Here is a 5,986-nt window from a genome sequence, read left to right on the forward strand (position 1 = left end):
ACTACCTAAAACTTGAATTGTACTACATCTTACTGGCTATTACATCAACTTAGAAGCTTCATCTGTGTTCTACTATGGTGCTTTTAGTGTCTCCGCATACCGCAGCACGCGACATAGCTTTGCAGACGATAAGTACAACCGTTTCAGAGAGAAGAGCGGCAGATGTGACGATCTGGCTTTAAGTCGATTCGATAACAAATGACGAAAACGGACGGATTTCTCAGGTTTTTACTACATATGAACATTTTTCACATTCTCCCGTGCAACTCGGCTGCTAGTCCTCCTTTCATGCAGATTCTTAAGGTCCTAGCTCATTTCCAAGGCACCAAAACCAGCTAAAAAGTCAATAATCAATACCTAAAAATTGAATTGTACTACTTCTTACTGGCTATCACATCAACTTAGAAGCTTCATCTGTGTTCTACTGTGGTGGTTTTAGTGTCTCCACATACAGCAGCATACGACATAGCTTTGCAGACGATAAGTACAACCGTTTCAGAGAGAAGAGCGGCCAATGTGACGATCGGGCTTTAAGTCGATTCGATAACAAATGACGAAAACGTACGGATTTCTCAGGTTTGTACTACATATGAACACATTTCACATTCTCCCGTGCAACGCGGCTACTAGTCCTCCTTTCATGCAATATCTTAAGGTCCTAGCTCATGTCCAAGGCACCAAAGCCAGCTAAAAAGTCAATAATCGATACCTAAAACTTGAATTGTACTACTTCTTACTGGCTCTTACATCAACTTAGAAGCTTCATCTGTGTTCTACTATGGTGCTTTTAGTGTCTCCGCATACCGCAGCACGCGACATAGCTTTGAAGACGATAAGTACAACCGTTTCAGAGAGAAGAGCGGCCAATGTGACGATCTGGCTTTAAATCGATTCGATAACAAATGACGAAAACGGACGGATTTCTCAGGTTTTTACTACATATGAATACTTTTCACATTCTCCCGTGCAACAAAGCTGCTAGTCCTCCTTTAAAGCAGAATCTTAAGGTCCTAGCTCATGTCCAAGGCACCAAAGCCAGCTAAAAAGTCAATAATCGATACCTAAAACTTGAATTGTACTACTTCTTACTGGCTATTACATCAACTTAGAAGCTTCATCTGTGTTCTACTATGGTGCTTTTAGAGTCTCCGCATACCGCAGCACGCGACATAGCTTTGCAGACGATAAGTACAACCGTTTCAGAGAGAAGAGCGGCCAATGTGACGATCTGGCTTTAAGTCGATTCGATAACAAATGACGAAAACGGACGGATTTCTCAGGTTTTTACTACATATGAACACTTTTCACATTCTTCCCTGCAACTCGGCTGCTAGTCCTCGTTTCATGCAGATTCTTAAGTTCCTAGCTCATGTCCAAGGCATCAAAGCCAGCTAAAAAGTCAATAATCGATACCTAAAACTTGAATTGTACTACTTCTTACTGGCTATTACATCAAATTAGAAGCTTCATCTGTGTTCTACTGTGGTGGTTTCGGTGTCTCCGCCTACCGCAGCATAGGACATAGCTTTGCAGACGATAAGTACAACCGTTTCAGAGAGAAGAGTGGCCAATGTGACGATATGGCTTTAAGTCGATTCGATAACAAATGACGAAAACGGACAGATTTCTCAGGTTTTAACTACATATGAACACTTTTCACATTCTCCCGTGCAACTCGGCTCCTAGTTCTAGTTTCATGCAGAATCTTAAGGTCCTAGGTCATGTCCAATCCACCAAAGCCGGACAAAAGGGAATAATCGATAACTAAAACTTGAATTGTACTACTTCTTACTGGCTATTACTTCAACTTAGAAGCTTCTTCTGTGTTCTACTATGGTGCTTTTAGTGTCTCCGCATACCGAAGCATCCGACATAGCTTTGCAGACGATAAGTACAACCGTTTCAGAGGGAAGAGCGGCCATTGTGACGATCGGGCTTTAAGTCTATTCGATAACAAATGAAGAAAACGGACGGATTTCTCAGGTTTTTACTACATATGAACACTTTTCACATTGTCCCGTGCAACTCGGCTGCTAGTCCTCCTTTCATGCAGAATCTTAATGTCCTAGCTCATGTCCAAGGCACCAAAGCCAGCTAAAAAGTCAATAATCACTACCTAAAACTTGGATTGTACTACTTCTTACTGGCTATTACATCAACTTAGAAGCTTCATCTGTGTTCTACTATGGTGCTTTTAGTGTCTCCGCATACCGCAGCACGCGACATAGCTTTGCAGACGATAAGTACAACCGTTTCAGAGAGAAGAGCGGCCAATGTGACGATCTGGCTTTAAGTCGATTCGATAACAAATGACGAAAACGGACGGATTTCTCAGGTTTTTACTGCATATGAACACTTTTCACATTCTCCCGTGCAACTCGGCTGCTAGTCCTCCTATCATGCAGATTCTTAAGGTCCTAGCACATTTCCAAGGCACCAAAACCAGCTAAAAAGTCAATAATCAATACCTAAAAATTGAATTGTACTACTTCTTACTGGCTATCACATCAACTTAGAAGCTTCATCTGTGTTCTACTGTGGTGGTTTTAGTGTCTCCACATACCGCAGCATACGACATAGCTTTGCAGACGATAAGTACAACCGTTTCAGAGAGAAGAGTGGCCAATGTGACGATCGGGCTTTAAGTCGATTCGATAACAAATGACGAAAACGGACGGATTTCTCAGGTTTCTACTACATATGAACACATTCCACATTCTCCCGTGCAAGGTGGCTGCTAGTCCTCCTTCTATGCAGAATCTTATGGTCCTAGCTCATGTCCAAGGCACCAAAGCCAGCTAAAAAGTCAATAATCGATACCTAAAACTTGAATTGTACTACTTCTTACTGGCTATTACATCAACTTAGAAGTTTCATCTGTGTTCTACTATGGTGCTTTTAGTGTCTCCGCACACCGCAGCACGTGACATAGCTTTGCAGACGATAAGTACAACCGTTTCAGGGATAAGAGCGGCCAAGTGACGATCTGGCTTTAAGTCGATTCGATAACAAATGACGAAAACTGACGGATTTCTCAGGTTTTTACTACATATGAACACGTTTCACATTCTCCCGTGCAACTCGGCAGCTAGTCCTGCTTTCATGGAGAATCTTAAGGTCATAGATCATGTCCAAGGCACCAAAGCCAGCTAAACAGTCAATAATCGAAACCTAAAACTTGAATTGTACTACTTCTTACTGGCTATTACATCAACTTCGAAGCTTCATCTGTGTTCTACTATGGTGCTCTTAGAGTCTCCGCGTACCGCAGCACGCGAAATAGCTTTGCAGACGATAAGTACAACCGTTTCAGAGAGAAGAGCGGCCAATGTTACGATCTGGCTTTAAGTCGATTCGATAACAAATGACGAAAACGGACGGATTTCTCAGGTTTTTACTACATATGAACACTTTTTACATTCTCCCGTGTAACTCGGCTGCTAGTCCTCCTTTCATGCAGATTCTTAAGGTCCTAGCTCATGTCCAAGGCACCAAAGCCAGCTAAAAAGTCAATAATCAATACCTAAAACTTGAATTGTACTACTTGTTACTGGGTATTACATCAACTTAGAAGCTTCATCTGTGTTCTCCTGTGGTGGTTTTAGTGTCTCCGCATACCGCAGCATACGACATAGCTTTGCAAACGATAAGTACAACCGTTTCAGAGAGAAGAGCGGCCAATGTGACGAACGGGCTTTAAGTCGATTCGATAACAAATGACGAAAACGGACGGATTTCTCAGGTTTTTACTACATATGAACACTTTTCACATTCTCCTATCCAACGCGGCTTCTAGTCCTCCTTTTGATGCAGAATCTTAAGGTCCTAGCTCATGTCCAAGGCACCAAAGCCAGCTAAAAAGTAAATAATCGATACCTAAAACGTCAATTGTACTACATCTTACTGGCTATTACATCATCATAGAAGCTTCATCTGTGTTCTACTATGGTGCATTTAATGTCTCCGCATACCGCAGCACGCAACATAGCTTTGCAGACGATAAGTACAACCGTTTCAGAGAGAAGAGCGGCCAATGTGACGATCTGGCTTTAAATCGATTCGATAACAAATGACGAAAACGGACGGATTTCTCAGGTTTTTACTACATATGAATACTTTTCACATTCTCCCGTGCAACAAAGCTGCTAGTCCTCCTTTAAAGCAGAATCTTAAGGTCCTAGCTCATGTCCAAGGCACCAAAGCCAGCTAAAAAGTCAATAATCGATACCTAAAACTTGAATTGTACTACTTCTTACTGGCTATTACATCAACTTAGAAGCTTCATCTGTGTTCTACTATGGTGCTTTTAGAGTCTCCGCATACCGCAGCACGCGACATAGCTTTGCAGACGATAAGTACAACCGTTTCAGAGAGAAGAGCGGCCAATGTGACGATCTGGCTTTAAGTCGATTCGATAACAAATGACGAAAACGGACGGATTTCTCAGGTTTTTACTACATATGAACACTTTTCACATTCTTCCCTGCAACTCGGCTGCTAGTCCTCGTTTCATGCAGATTCTTAAGTTCCTAGCTCATGTCCAAGGCATCAAAGCCAGCTAAAAAGTCAATAATCGATACCTAAAACTTGAATTGTACTACTTCTTACTGGCTATTACATCAAATTAGAAGCTTCATCTGTGTTCTACTGTGGTGGTTTCGGTGTCTCCGCCTACCGCAGCATAGGACATAGCTTTGCAGACGATAAGTACAACCGTTTCAGAGAGAAGAGTGGCCAATGTGACGATATGGCTTTAAGTCGATTCGATAACAAATGACGAAAACGGACAGATTTCTCAGGTTTTAACTACATATGAACACTTTTCACATTCTCCCGTGCAACTCGGCTCCTAGTTCTAGTTTCATGCAGAATCTTAAGGTCCTAGGTCATGTCCAATCCACCAAAGCCGGACAAAAGGGAATAATCGATAACTAAAACTTGAATTGTACTACTTCTTACTGGCTATTACTTCAACTTAGAAGCTTCTTCTGTGTTCTACTATGGTGCTTTTAGTGTCTCCGCATACCGAAGCATCCGACATAGCTTTGCAGACGATAAGTACAACCGTTTCAGAGGGAAGAGCGGCCATTGTGACGATCGGGCTTTAAGTCTATTCGATAACAAATGAAGAAAACGGACGGATTTCTCAGGTTTTTACTACATATGAACACTTTTCACATTGTCCCGTGCAACTCGGCTGCTAGTCCTCCTTTCATGCAGAATCTTAATGTCCTAGCTCATGTCCAAGGCACCAAAGCCAGCTAAAAAGTCAATAATCACTACCTAAAACTTGGATTGTACTACTTCTTACTGGCTATTACATCAACTTAGAAGCTTCATCTGTGTTCTACTATGGTGCTTTTAGTGTCTCCGCATACCGCAGCACGCGACATAGCTTTGCAGACGATAAGTACAACCGTTTCAGAGAGAAGAGCGGCCAATGTGACGATCTGGCTTTAAGTCGATTCGATAACAAATGACGAAAACGGACGGATTTCTCAGGTTTTTACTGCATATGAACACTTTTCACATTCTCCCGTGCAACTCGGCTGCTAGTCCTCCTATCATGCAGATTCTTAAGGTCCTAGCACATTTCCAAGGCACCAAAACCAGCTAAAAAGTCAATAATCAATACCTAAAAATTGAATTGTACTACTTCTTACTGGCTATCACATCAACTTAGAAGCTTCATCTGTGTTCTACTGTGGTGGTTTTAGTGTCTCCACATACCGCAGCATACGACATAGCTTTGCAGACGATAAGTACAACCGTTTCAGAGAGAAGAGTGGCCAATGTGACGATCGGGCTTTAAGTCGATTCGATAACAAATGACGAAAACGGACGGATTTCTCAGGTTTCTACTACATATGAACACATTCCACATTCTCCCGTGCAAGGTGGCTGCTAGTCCTCCTTCTATGCAGAATCTTATGGTCCTAGCTCATGTCCAAGGCACCAAAGCCAGCTAAAAAGTCAATAATCGATA

This window comes from Schistocerca gregaria, unplaced genomic scaffold (genome assembly GCF_023897955.1).
Source record: "Schistocerca gregaria isolate iqSchGreg1 unplaced genomic scaffold, iqSchGreg1.2 ptg000261l, whole genome shotgun sequence".
NCBI lineage: Eukaryota > Metazoa > Arthropoda > Insecta > Orthoptera > Acrididae > Schistocerca > Schistocerca gregaria.